Source organism: Euprymna scolopes, chromosome 1, assembly GCF_053919585.1.
Source record: "Euprymna scolopes isolate OS-2025 chromosome 1, ASM5391958v1, whole genome shotgun sequence".
Classification (NCBI taxonomy): Eukaryota; Metazoa; Mollusca; class Cephalopoda; order Sepiida; family Sepiolidae; genus Euprymna; species Euprymna scolopes.
In genome coordinates this window covers 29,189,789-29,205,579 of record NC_136482.1, presented here as the reverse complement: position 1 = coordinate 29,205,579, position 15,791 = coordinate 29,189,789, and the positions used below count along the sequence as shown (strand labels likewise).

Genomic DNA, 15,791 nt, shown 5'->3' with positions numbered 1-15,791 from the left:
TATTGAATAATTTTCACTAATGTGCAATTAGATAAAAGAGTGTTATTGATAACGTAAGTCCATGAGTATAAAATGTTAGGAACTTCATGAAGTTTTAAATGAATGTCTCATTAGTAGGGAAAATGTGTTCATTTTTGAAGAATGTGTACAATGCACATGTGATGAAGTTCGGGCAATGTAGGTATGCATTTGCCTGTATGTGTTATAGCTAGTCCTTGTGTGTGTGGATAAAGTAGCCATAGTTTGGTTACACTCTATAAGAGAAGATTGGGATTGGAAGAAGTGCTGTTTAAAGGGTCAACTCTCTTTGGTTTCCTGATCAGAAAAAAAAGCAATAATTATTTTTTGTGAACTTCTATCACGTATTTAATTGCTTGAGAGATAGCCTCTGATTGGGCAAACCAGAAGTAGTTGCATCAATCAGTAGCAAATTTAAAAACCAAACACAGATTCAAAATTGCAAAGCGCCAGCTGCTGCTGCGGTCTGTAATTGCTACATCTGCTGCATCCTGATTTTTTTTTAAGTTGATCTTTAAGTTCATTTACATCAGATCAATCCAATTTGGTAGAGTCACGTTTTTCTTTGGCAACGGAATTGAAAAATGAGAAAATGAAGCCACGAATATGTGTAAAAGAAATGTTAAACAAAAGCGAAAAGATACAATAAAATACATTTTAGAAGAATCATTGCTTTATTCACAAAGACATTCTCTTGCAAATAAAAATGGTACCTGGCATTCGTTCTAGGCATGCAGCGAATGTACAAAATTAGTGATGTCATACAATGAGATGTACAATGCTATGGACTTATTGTTCAAATGAGATTAAAATGTTAGATGGTTTAGCAGCAGACAAGGCTGGCCCAAATGTTGAAAATTTTAGATCAGTGGTTTCTGATATTCGAAATACAAATTTAATTACTGCACAAAAATAATTTTTTGCCGATATTTTGTATAGATTAATTATATTTCTTAAATAATATTTTTCTAGCATCAAATTTGGCAATTGATTACTTCATAAACATATATATAGTAAATTATGAAAATATGTGGCAATTAAGCTACCCAGAATATTCCTCGTTTCATCCTCGTGAAAATTCGTCAGGCTTATGAGAAGATTTGTGGTTATTGTGCATGTTATTGAATTTGCTAGTTGGCCAATCAGTTTCTTATATATGTTTATTTTATTTATTATTTTTCTCTATTTTTTATTAATTTAAAATTGTTTATATATTGCAATCCTATAGTAAAGTTTATCCTGTGCACACAGTTGTTCGCTATTTCTCTCCTACAGTTTAACAGATATTGGGGTTCTTTAAAGTTTTTACTTTTAAATAATAGTAATAACAATAGAAAAACATTTTTAAATAAATAAATAAATAAAATAAACATATACTCATATGATAAATAATTTTATAAATAAAACTAACGTAATATCCGAAATATAAACCTATACATAAAATAACATATCTAACTACACCTAGGTTGAAAGCAAGTCTGATTTCTATACACAAAAGGATATAACTAACCTTTTCCTGTAAAACACACAAAAGGAAAGGGGTAAACCTGAGGTTAACTGTACCTTTGTCCTGTAAGTGCCCGACCATTGGCTGGTTACAACTAAAAAGCTGATCGGCTTACTAGCAAATTCAATACCATGTGCTTATATAAAAATGCGCAATAACCACAAATCTTCTCATAAGCCTGACGAATTCTCACGAAGATGAAACACGGAATATTCTGTCTAGCTTGATTACCATATATATTTTCATAACTTACTACCTAGCTCTACTTATGTATTGAAGTAAATACTGAAAATTTACACATAAAATGATATCTTATATAAATTTATGTGATTAAATGAAATAGTAATATATATATATATATATATATATATATTAAGACTTTTTAGCCCACTAAAACAGACAAAAGTTATAGCTTGACTTAAAAAGAATGCTTTATCCCAAATTGATAGTTGAATATGGTTAAAATTGTACTCATTTTTGCAATAACTACTAATTCCTATTAATCCTTGTTAATTCCTAACTGTCCATCAAATCCATAGTCCATACTTTGTTCGTTGCACATTAAAGGTCGATACAAGTTTCAGCCATATCGGCTCAGTAGTTTCTTAGAAAAGTGGAATGAGCTGACAAAGATAAATATATCACTTGAATTGGTGAAAAAGAGGTCCCGAAATGCTGAAAGGGTTTTTTACTCTAATAGCTTATTTTCTCTAACATCGGTACTCTGTTTCCTTAACTGTACCAATAAACACACAGAAAATTAAATGCAATTTAGACAAAAACCTCACTGTAGAACTCGGTTAGGATGTCTGCTATAAATCAGCCTTTAATTCTTATGTCTCGGGTATAACATACTTAAGACTTTACTCGGTCATGTCTGATGGAAGGAGAGCAGGTTGCCCCCGTGGATTAAATAAAAGGTTCTTATGGAAATTTTATGCAGATTCCCCAAGAAAAGCCTGAAGAAGGTCGGAGGTTACATCGATCGGAATGTTGTGAAAACAAAACTTCAGATGAGAGCAGTAGTCCGAATAGTGCAGATAAAACGAAATATAGAACAAACTTATACAATTTTCGAACACCGTCAAACCTGGAATATTCTACATTGGCAGAGTTTTGTTTGGGAATGGGATGATCAGATAATTGTCTAAACTATGCATAATATAATCATCAAAACCACTCCGGGTGGCTCACTTCACCCCAGGTTATCCTACAGCATTAATCGTCCAACGAGAACTAATTTTCCAATATGATTTGGACGTAAGACTATAATGAAGCTGATGAAAGAGAATGAATTGTAATACTTTTATCAATTCAGTAATATCGCACAGTAACTTCTATTTATTGCATTTATGGAAGTGATCACGTCTCTACCTTGTGAGTTGAGTCGCAGGTCATCATTTTATTATAGCCTTATAATATAAACTTGGACGTATATTAAAAAAAAGAAGAAAAAATAAAACCACAATCTTCTATAAAATTAGTTTGCTCGTGATGATACGAAGGGAAAAGAGATGCAGAGTATTTGATCATTTCGTTTTTTTATTTGCAAAGTCATTTGTTTGTTCCAGCTTCGTATACGTGTCATGATCTCTTCAGGAAAATCCACTCATCCTACCCAATATATATGTTTTTTTTCTTATCTCAAGAGAATCTCTAGATTCATTCTATTAATGAAAAATATGCAGTCTCTTTGTAAAATCGATGGCATAACTTCAGGATTATGTTTTACTAACACCCGACGTTGCTCGGGATTAAATGAGGATTATGTGTGTGTGTTTTTTCATTAAACTCATAGCATATTACTTTCTCTGTTTTTAGATAGAAGCTTCACAATTTATATTCCAGGTGGGCCACAGAATTAGCATCCTAGAATAAATGTTTATCAAAATCAAATCTTTTAAAATATATTTTACTGATTTTGTGTGTAATATTTTATATGTGTGCGTGTCCATCATCAATCATATATTTCACTCTGCATCTCTCTCTCTATGTATGAGTGTGTATATATTAAGTTAAAGTATATTTTTAATATATATATATATACGGCAAAATCGCATTGACACATCGGTTTTCATCAGATCACCGAAGTTAAGCAATGTTGAGCCTGGTTAGTACCAGATGGGTGACTATTTGGGAATTCTAGGCGTTGTATCTACTCTCCACTTATCTTGACATTTGTTTCCCGTCGTCCTATACAGACACTTCACTTGCCACTGGTATTTAACAATGTTGAGTCAGGAGAGGAGTGGTTGGAGATTGCGCACCTCCCGCCACAGAAAAATTCATACACAGGCACCTCTTCGTTGGTATCCATAGTTTGTCAAATACTGAAGAAGCCTGTTTTTATTATATTGTTAATATTAACTCGAAACCAATATTTTTTTTCAGAAGTGCTCAATATGTGTGTAGAGATGTTGAAATGTTGATCAATCTGTGTTGTCTCCTTATATTGTTTATATAATTATATAATTTTTATTTAATTATATAATATATATATAAAGTGTTGGGACGATTAATTGGAACTGGAAAATCGGAACTTTTGGGGGTATTGTAATCGGAAAAATTTTGCTTATTTTCCAATTTCAAAACGATTCTTTTGATTTTGTTTTAAAATAAAGCCTCCCATTGTTGATAACTAATGATGATATAATAAATATGTATTTATTTTAAACTACCATTAAAACTATAGATGCCCCCCCACACACACACAAGTATGTTTTTACATCTGCAAAAATATATGTACATTTTATGTGTTTTTACAGGAAGCGAAAAAAAACTCTATTGTTAAATATTTAGAGATTTGTAAAGAATCAGAATCGGTAATTGTATGAAATCAGGAAAAATATTGGAATCGTCCCATCACTAATATAATTTTTAAAATGTAATTATCCACTGACACGTGTTTCGTCGTCTACGACTCATCAGAGTGCTATATTCAGCCACTCTGATGAGTCGTAGACGACGAAACACGTGTCGGTGGATAATTACATTTTAAAAATAATATATATACCGCTCCCCATGTGGGGGTACCAAATTGGTTAAAGGGAAAATTATTCCCAGCTCGCATTTAGGTAAAAATGCGCTTTCGTAAATAATTGAATTCATTCAAAACATATCGCTAAAATCAAAACAAACAACATATATATATATATATATGAGAGAGAGTCTCCTACAGATAAACTATTTTGTTGTATCATATCTCTTCAGTGTGGCAAGACTAGCACCCATCCAATACAGAGATAGAGCCTACAGTCATTTAGTCGGCAGTTCTAACTACTAGATCACAGCGCAGGTGTTACTGGTAAATGATATTTCATTGTTTTTATATAAATATTGATCGCTACTAGACAGTGCTTCATTTGTTCATTTACTAAGAGCTTTGCATTATTCTAAATATTTTAAATAATAGTAGGTGGTGTTATTGACAGCAATGCTCAACTTGATAAGTAGGGTTTCTATATATACTAGCAAGAAAACCTAACGTTTCTAGAGATTGAATAAAGATCACTAGCATGTCCGTTTTTTACTATGCTCATAACACCATATTACTCTCTTTTTTTCTTTATTGTCCATTTCCTCAGAAAAAGCTGAAATGTTGGAAATCTCTCTGAAATAGCATGTTAAAATCCGATTTATTTGACTTTGTAATGGATCACACAGAAGTGGAGGCATATAGATTCAGGAACACTTCCATTATCTTTCCAAAGAAATCATACATATATATATATATATATATATATATATATATATATATATATATAATGAAAAGAAAGGGATGTAGTGTTTACCTAATATATGCAATGGTAAACTTCAAACTAATATAAATAACAGTATTTATATATAGAAAATTTAATCCCAACCGAATGAAAAAAAGCTCAATACGCAATAGAGAGTAGAGCTTATTATAAGAGAAAGAAAATTAAAACTGTAAGTTTAACTTTACAATCAAAATTTATTGTTCAACTGAATATTCCATAAAACAATTTACAAATTCCTTATTCCACGGAGTTTCAAAGATGCTATTCTTATTATTTATCTCATCTGATGAGAATAATAATAAGAATAAAACAATAAATTTTGATTGTAAATTTCAACTTAGTTTTAATTTTCTTTCTCTTATATATATATACTAGCAAAAGTACCCGTCGTTGACTGGGTTCAAAAACAGCCTACAGAAAATGGACTCTGATTTATGAAAGTATGATAGGTTATGAAAAGGAAGGGTTGTAAATTTGGGTTGAATTTGGGGGTATCAGAACCAAAGCAAAATATGATGAAAGTAAAAATAAAATAGATAAACCCCATGATTTATTATACCATACCTATTCACACTGAAACACTTATCACAATATTCTGTGGATCTATATTAAAAAAAAAACTTGTTAAACTTTGTGACATATTTCTATTCTATGGAGGTCAAGCGCGAACAAACACCCCATAATTTTATTATACCATATTTCTTCAAACAAAAACATAATTATCAAAGTATACTTACGCAGATAGATATGAAAAGTCTTTATTAAAGTTTGTGCCTGTTTTCATTCTATGGAGGCCAGGCGCGAACGCAGACCCCAAAATTTTATTATACGATCCCTATTTAAGTTAAAACATACTTATCAAAGTATTATGTACATCAATATCAAAAACACTTGTAAACGTTTTTTTTTTTTTAATTTTTAAATTTTTTATTTCCATACTTTGTGGACCAGGCGCGTACGCAGACCACACAATTTTAATGAATCATTATGCCAGATCAAACATACCCATTCCTGTGTCTCGATAATCTTCTATCATTATATGTGATCAGTTTTCTATAATAGTCAACAATATAGGAGCCTATTCGTGACCAGACACACACACAGATGTTCAGCTTTATATTACATATATATAAATTTTGAAGTTTTAAAGGAAGGCTTGCTCTCCATAGCTTCTTTAGCTTAGGAGAGCAATTAGAGATTTGGTGACTACTTCCATTTTGTTTCCTAGAAAATGTTAAACATATAATTTAAATTTCATAAAAATTGGATATATTTGAAGTTTTGAGGAGCTTATGCCATCATGCTAGCCCTGGGTGTGCACTTATAGATTATGGAACACTTCCATTGTCTTCCCTGGTACATTTTATATGAGAATACAGTCATGTTTTATGTAGATTCTCTAACGGTTCTTTCTATAGGAAACGCACGAACATCTCACACATACTTTGTGTTTTAGATATGCAGAAATATGTAAAAGAACAATGTTTTGTATTAATCAAATTTCGTTTCTTTCTCTACACGGTTCATGCTGATTATGTTTATTGACTTGTATTTGATTTGTTGTATTCTGTTACTTCATAGGTCAACATTCGGAAAATACTAAGATCTCTCATGTTGACCTCGCCTGCTGATCATGTTCAGGTGTTACTTTTGAGCCTAGCATTATTTGTATTTTGCTATGCCATTTCTTTTCATAATTTTGTTGGTAAATAATGCAACACCAGACCCAGTTTTACTTTACCCGTGATCCTATCATAGCAATAGTATTTATCTATCTCATATGTGGAAATAAGTGCACATATTAGATAACCACTATTTATTCCAATAGAATATATATCAGAAAATTAGCATTTCCAGACATATATACACTTCTAGAATATAATCCCAAAGTTATTTCCAAACACTGTATTTTTCGGATATTAATCATTCAGTCCTTAATTAATCTGATATAGGCATATCAAGCTCTGATATATTTAATGTAGCAATTAACTAATCATATCTGTATTCTCTTATGGCATCTTTGCTGTGTATGTTTTATCTCTGTGATGTGTTTTAGGTTTAAAAGAGCCGAAAATCAAAGTCGTCAGATACTCATTGCTTTTAAAGAGCAGACAAAACAATTCGACTTTCATAATCGAGTAAACAAAAGGTTTATTGAGTCACATTAATGCTTAATTTAAAAGGGAGTTAATTAACTGCACAATTGCTGCTTAGTTGCATTACAGCCATGATTAAATCATGGGTGAAGAGATAGATAAGTAATTATTAAGTGTAAAACTTTTCAAGTTATAAGTTAATTTGCCCATATTAAATTATAATTACATAATTTTTAATCACTTTTTATTTAGACTGAGATCTTTTTCCTATGTCACTTCCCCATTATTATATTCCTGCTTCTGTTCTCACGATTTTTATTTTAAGTCACTGTTGACTTTCTGATCTTTTGTATATAATATTTTCCATCCTTAAGTCCCATATCTTACCCTTTTGATATATGTACTAGCTAATTTGTTTATCTAAATATTTAAAACCAACATGTGGTTCATAGCAAAATCATGTAAAATTAATTAACCCAACTAGAAAATTTAGTAGTCACTGTTCAACTTCATGATCAGTTAAATAACTAAGTAAACTGATTATTTACCTTCCCATCACAGAAAGATGTGACACAGGCTCGGAAAATGGGATATGATGTGCCAGCACAGAAAAAGTAACACTCTGACTTTGCAAAAATGATTGGAGTGCCTAAACCAGCTAGCAATAACCTAACACCATTCTAAAGAGGGGAAGCAAAGCCTAGGAGGATGAACTCCACCTTGGACTAAGAAGAAAGATAACCATCAATCATAATAGCCCACTTCTATTGGACTGACTGCCGAGATTGAATCGTCATCATGGTAAGAATGGCATCTCTTATTTTTAAGCAAGACTGTACAAGAAAGACTGTTTGTAACTAAGTAAAACTGCCAATAACAATAAAATGCTGGTTTATATTAAGGCCAGAATGTTCCATTATGCTTAGATGGGCACGTTTATTCTGAGTTTTGATTGGTTGCTGGTTCATGAATGGACAGTTTAGTGTATAAATATTGCTTCATTCAAACAAGAGATTTTCTGTCAATTGGAAACTATTTGGAACCTTTCTGTCGTGTCATTTTGATTCTACAGCAACCAATATATATCCAGTCTTATTGCAATGAAAAAGGGGTATTTTTCTCCCTTTCACTTTTAGATATGTAACCACGATGGCAAATATTTCCTTTGACATGGCTTTTTTTTAAAAAGCACTACAACAATGAACATGAGCACCATAACATTTTGAATTGTGTTGCAATCTAACAGAGTCCCTGGTAGTATGAACCTTTTCAGAGACTGGCATATTTTTAACTTTTATAGGTATAGAAATGAAATACTAAATTTGTATGGCATTGAGACAAAATACAGACAGTGCTATTTGTTTTCGATATGATTTTCAAGTTAAATTCGGTTTTTGTGGTATCTTTTGTTTATTAAATTATAGAGTGAAAGTACAGAATCAATAAAAAAAAAAACGCCCTCCCCATGTTAAGAATGAGTTTCTAAATAACATTTTAGCAAGGTCCATATTTTACATAAGTACCATTTTAACAAAAAAAAAAATACCCCCAGAAAATGTTGGACACAAAAGAATCCGATTATTCAAACAAAGGTGCACATTATTCAATAACTGCCTTTAAAGGTTGACACTCTATTTTTTTACTTGTTTACATAGAAACCAAATGCATTCTGATGAATTGAATTTTATAAAATGATTTATTTAAATAGAATTTTTAAAATGGTGTTTTATTTTGTTATTGGATGTTTAATTTCAATTAATTCAATGCTGAGAAGGTACCATGCTGAAATAATAACGTTAGGATTTAGAACCCCATTCTTAACATAGAAAGGGGGGTTGTACTTTTACGTGACAAATGATACCGTAAAACTTGAATTTAATTTGAAAATAGTATAAAAATAATACGGCACCTTCTCTGTGTAAGTACCAAAAAATATTAGGATTAATAAATAAAAACAAAAAAGCAAACGTAGATATGCAGACAGACCGTATATATATATATATATATATATATATATATATATATATATATATCTCCAGAGGAAGTCTCGAAATAAAGACGAAACGTTGATGGACACATAACTCGGTTTGTTCCTTTTTATTTCTCTCTCTCTCTCTCTCTCTCTCTCTCTCTCTCTCTCTATATATATATATATATATATATATATATATATATATAGAGAGAGAGAGAGAGAAATTATACATATCCTAAATGCTAAAGTTTAACTTTTAAACTTTAAAAAAAGATGCCCAACAAGACAGAATTCGGTTATTCAAGCAAGGGGACACATTATTCAATAACTGTAAATGTTGCCACTTTATTTTTGGCAGCAGCGTATCATTATAAAAATTCTGACCATTATTGGAAAACTATTTTTTCTATAAATTGCATGCAAAAGAAAACGCTATGTAGATTTATATTCATGTAGATGACAAATTCAATTTTCATTTTAACTTTTTAATATTAATGTTTGAAGTTTTTTTTTCTAATATTAAAGATATTTCATGCACTGCTAGACATTTTCAAAAAAATGAATTCAATTTCTTGGAAAACAAAATCAGTGTAGACATTTTCCTCAATTATACGAATTTAATTTTTTCCAAGTTATTTTCGTGTACGTTCTTGTCAAAAAACATTAAACACTTTGCCATTTTGGATGAAAATATAACGATTCTTTATACACACACATTGAACAAAAATTAGTTTTTACTAAAAACTATTTACATAAAATTAGGTATGTGTACATGTTTATATATGTATGCATGGCATTGACTCTTAAACTAATTAACCGATTATGAATTTTGGAATACAGATGTCAGACGAAAGGGGTCATAGTGTGTGCTATATTTGATGTAAAGATTTTAGACCTAAGGTTTACTATCATTATACAATAGAACCTCTGTTGCCGAACATAATTCATTCTGCTCTTCTAAATCTGAATTCTAAAACCGAAGCATATTTTCCTATTAAAAAAATAATGTAAGAGAGATTAATTCATTAATTCTTATATATAGGCTCTTTTTAGGTGTTAATAGGTTAATATACCAAATTATTAATCATCAGTTATATTATTGTTTGAAACATTAACTATAATGTATAATATAAAATCTCATTTCATAAAAACATATTCATTGAACTTTTCTTTTTATAAATTAAGATTATTTTTAGTAGATATTTTACCATTTTACTACACATTCTAAAATATTTTATTTTAAATCTTAGCAGGTGTTAAAAATATAGTTGCTATGAAAAAGCCCCGGATTAGAAGAGAACAACCCAGATTGATTAAAAAAAAAAAAAAAAAAAGATTTGAATAAAAAAAAAAAAGTAAGTAGCAATTCTTCACAGAACTGTAAACGTGTCATTTGACTGTATGTTTCAATTGCAGTGGGCGTGGTTCGGGAATCGAAATTTTATTAGAACATCGAGGTATTTTCTGCTTGGAAATTTTGTTCAAAATTTGAATTGTTTCAGTTCCAAGACGTTCGTGAAATGAGATTTTACTTACTGCATCTTGATTTTAATTTTTGTAAGGTCACATAAAAGTGGCTCAATATTGTTCTGTTCTGAGAATTGTATCCGTCTTGGGACGCACGGTCTTGTAGTTTTATTATAGCATGCATATCTGTATGCACTACACATAGGTGTTTGCATTTATATTAGCTGTATCTACCTGATGTTACTGAGAATTTTTTTTTAAACTATGCAGTTTGTTGTTAAACCCTCTTTTTTTTTTTTTTTTTTTTTTTTTTTTTTGCTGAATAAGATTCTGAAAATTACATGAAATTTTTATGGTATTGTAACGTATTTATAAATTGAACCAAAATTGTTAAAAAATCACACAGCTGGGAAAAGGGTTACTCTTATTCTTAGAGAGACATTAAGAAATATTAGAGTGATTAAAACAACATAGTGAGAGGAATACAAAGCTAAGAGAAATTATTATTCAGTTAATTACAAATTAAGGCTAATTAAAACAATTAAAAACAATGTTTTTCAAACAATGCAATTTCAGAACTAAGGTATATTTTAGCATGTATTTTCTTTGATTCAAGTATATAGAGAGGATATGCCTAAGGAAACAAATGTTAATCACTTGGTTTTAGTCTATTGATAAGGAGAACCTATTTTCGACGGTATTGTAACTCTCCCTTCCCTTTTGTCCTTTAGGTTTCGCATTCTATAAGCGATGTTTCTGATAAAGGGGGGAAAATTGCTGTTTTCTGGGTCGGAATCTATCCATCTAACTCATATTGTTGGCTGTATTTTTTTTTTTACCATGAAGTAATGTTTTTTTTTATTAGCTCCTTATATTAAGTGAATTCATTCTTTATTGGAGCGATTTCCATGAAAAAAAGTAGAAAATTATTGTTAGTTTCTATTAGAGGAAAGTGCTCAATATTGGTGATAGTTTATGCAATTTTATTTCATAGAATCAAAAGCATTATAGTGGTTGACATTTTCTCGTTGCTTATCGAACCAAATGATCTCCATATATATTAGGATAGGGCATTATGGGAAGGAAAGTTCACTTTGAACTGATCTAATGGTCATGTTTACATTATGCAACTCTTTTTCGGCAGCTTTTTCATCCTAAGCTCCCAAGGGTAACAGTAAAGCGAAATGTGAGTGATTTTTTAAAAGAGAACTGTTTACAAACAAACGTTGTATAGGAAACCACTTCAAATCTAAAAACAAGACCAAAAAAAATATACATTCTTTGAACAGTCATGCGAAGTAAGCTTTACAAACAAGAGGAAAAGTGGTTGGTTTGTTCAGGATCTAGTTGCAAAGTCGGTTTTTATGTGGGTAAACTCCACATCTCCAAAAAAAAAAAAAAAAAAAAAAAAAAAAAAAAAAAGGCACTCTTGATGAGAACAACAAATTTTAAATTGCAGTAGATTAAGATTTCTTCTTCACTGCCAGAAAAGATTGAGTGTAGTATCAGAACAGATACTACACTTTGAAATATTTATCTGCAAAATTATATATATAAAAAAATAGCATTTACAACAAATTAGGCACACGTCTAGAGGAAAATGGATGTCGTTTGGTTATCCATGGTCATGAATATTAACAAATGTCTATCCTGCTTTTAACTAGAACCATCTCAGTCGCCACAATATCACATTCACACTAGGGGACCGACCTACTTAAGATATACCAAAATTGATTGTCAATTTTATTATTTATAGATATGCAAGATTCAAATGGGAGTGAGGAAAGAAACGAAACAAAAACGTTGTAAGACCTTCCCAACCGTTTATAAATACTATATCATCCACTGTTTTCCGGTTTGGTCTATACATTGATTTTAGCCAAAAAACAAAGCAAGCTAATGATTTCTTTTCGTTGGTTTTACAAATTCATTGAAATTTAAAATAAATAAATTAGTCTTCATTTTTTTTTTTTCATTTTAGGATAAAAATTTTATCAGATAGAAGTGAAAAACATTGATTTTCCTCTCTCCGAATGACCAGTTAATTATACGATAATGTATCACTTTTGTGGTATCTTGCTTTTAAAGTATTTCAGGACAAGAATTCATCTAGTCTGGTGGAATATCAAGCTAAGTGCTGTTTCTCGAAGTAATATTTAGTAAGTAATTATATAAATGACCTTCAAGAGAATATTATTGAGAAAATTAACATTTATGCTGATGACACCACCTATTTTTGTATTGCTTCTCACCCATCTTCCTCGGTTCGGTTGAAATATGCAGTTTATCTAGAAGTTGACCTGGGTTCAGTTATGGATTGGGGGTAAGAAATGGCTTTTGTTTAGTCATGTTAAGACTCGGCTTTTCTCTTTCAATCGCAGTCCTTTTTCTTTCTCAGATTCTTATGGATGACTCTGCTCTCAATGAGAAATCAATTCTAAACCTTCTTGGTCTTTCTTTCTCATCAACTTTTTCTTGTAGGTAAAATTGTGGAAACCAAGACAATGGCTTACCGTTAAAGTGTCTGCTCATCATGTGGAATAAAGCTGTCGGGGCGGGGAGAGAAAGAATCCAGATGGTGGCACCCACAATATGCTTGAGAACAAAATTTTGCCACTTATTGCAGACAGGTACAACATGCCAGTTTCAATCTTTATCTGGTTAACCCAGCTTTTACGTAATCGTTTTTTATCTTTCCTGAGCAGAATCATAGCTGTATCCAGGAAACCTGTCCAAACCAAGTTATTAAACAAATTATTAAAACAAGAAAGAGTTTCAACTAATCGGAAACATGTACATTGCCACTGTCTTGGCTATTATCAACCTACATGAAGGCAGATATTGATATGCCTAAATTTAACCTTTTCATCTGGTCATCAGATCTAAGCTTGTCTTAAAGACCCACATACACATGCATCGTATTATTCTCATATTATTTCTCTCCATGCAACACATATCCTCAACTCTCATTGACCAAGTGTGACTTCTATACATCACACTGTACATGCATGTCTGACGCATTACTTGATTGTCAATGGTAACACTTTGCAGATTAGTTATTAGTAGGGCTATGACAACGGCATATTCTTTTCATTGTTTTGACTCTCTAGTATATATTAGACAACTGAGAATGACATCACTCTACATAAAAACATAAGATATCAATGGATATATACCTGAGAATCCAAACATAGCCCTAGTTATTAGTAACAAAAATGATAATTTAATTTTAAATGATGTTATTTAGATTCTATTGAAGGGAACTGTTGGGTTATGGTGATGGCAAACTATTGAGGTTGGCAAAAAGTTTTGTTGGCTTGATAATTGAACCATGGATCAGATGCTAGTGGGATTGCTAGAAGTAGCAGTGGGTGAAGTAACTTGGATTATTCAGACTACTGTTCTTATCTTGAGTGTTATTCACGCAACGTTTCAGTCAATATAAGCTCTGAACTTCTTTAGGTGTGTATTGTCGAACTCCAAAATCTTTCTGGTTGGTGAATCTACACGGAATTTCGAAATATAAGGGTAACACACAAGATGAGAACAGTGAATTATCAATCCTCATCATAAAACTTCAGAAATATTATATAGATGAAGGAAGTTCAGTGAACCTCTGTTATTACTAATCAGCAGAACATTACCGTTGTCAACCAAGGGAAGAGTCTAGCAGACATATGCATGCATTACGATGGTTTATGGTAGTTAAACACGGCCAGTGAGAATAGAAGGTGTTGTATATGGGAGGATATCTACACCTCCCTACAAAAATGCAAAAGTTAACCTGATTAATATCCCCTTCTCTAATCGGGGTATGCATACGACAGCCGAATGCTTGTGAATTTAATATTTCCTCGAACCTTCTTTTTTCGGGGAAACTGACTCAACTTATCCAGGTTGAATTCCACACAAAAGCACATGGTTACTTTGTATTTTTATTTAAACAAGTTTAAAGTAATTATGTGACAATTTTTTTCTTCTTGATTTATATATTCTGAAAGCACAACAAATATTTTCATAAATTCATCATACATTTTATCATTGCACTTTACCAATTCCTAGAGTTTCAAGATGAAGAATTTTGTCCAAAACACCAAATGAATGATCACCCTGTTAAAAGATCTACACGATTCACATTCAAACTGAGGAGATATTCATTTCCTCCACGGAATGAAATCATTATAAATTTGATTGAATTCGTAATTGAACTAAAAAAAATGTATAGATTGCTTTTTTTTTGATAATTTATTTTGACCGGGTCTCTATTTCGTTCCCATGAAGCTAAACTGCTGTTAAAAAATGATAAATGAAAATGCAAAATAAATGCAAAATGAAATGAAATGTTTTTATTTTGTTCAATTAAGTGCTTCCTTTACAATAGGACTGCAATGACTGCAGGGTGTCCATAAATCTGATCATGTAGTATAATTGGATATTTGTCAAACCAGCGTTGGTTCGCCTTGATACCATTCTGGCAACCTATGCAATATTCCGACTTCCGGTTGTTACTCTGACTGTTTACTATGTATGTTCACTGACTTGACATTTATAGCCATTTAATTTCTCTCGATTTGTGTTAATTGCTAGTGGTCTTGGGATAGAATGCTAGCCTAAAGAGTCATGGGTGACTATGAATGGGATTGAATCTCCCAACCAGCACTGATCATAACTTCCTACAGTGATGATTGCATAAGCATGAAACATGGGTATAAAATGATTACTGCATATTTCGGTATATAAGGCGACCGTCAGATAAGACAAGGACAAAATTGGGGTAAATTTTAATAAATTTATAATATATAGGTTGTATAAGTCGACTGCCAAATCATGAAACCATATTTGTTCAACGAGATTGCAACACTCGGTATCTTATGAAATATTGTTTTTTAAAGATGACTGTTTAACTTTATGCGTCGTCTTATACGCCAAAATATACGGTATTTATATTTATTTTAAAAAGATATACATAT

The 15,791-nt window shown here is 31.3% G+C and overlaps 1 protein-coding gene and 1 pseudogene across 4 annotated transcripts in view; both read left to right on the top strand.

Moving 5' to 3' along the window:
• LOC145290933 (rabphilin-3A-like) overlaps positions 1 to 15,791 on the top strand; it is a 1,108,728-nt gene that overhangs the window by 282,072 nt on the left and 810,865 nt on the right. The window lies entirely within an intron of this gene.
• On the top strand, positions 3,567 to 3,683 carry LOC145284983 (5S ribosomal RNA; annotated as a pseudogene).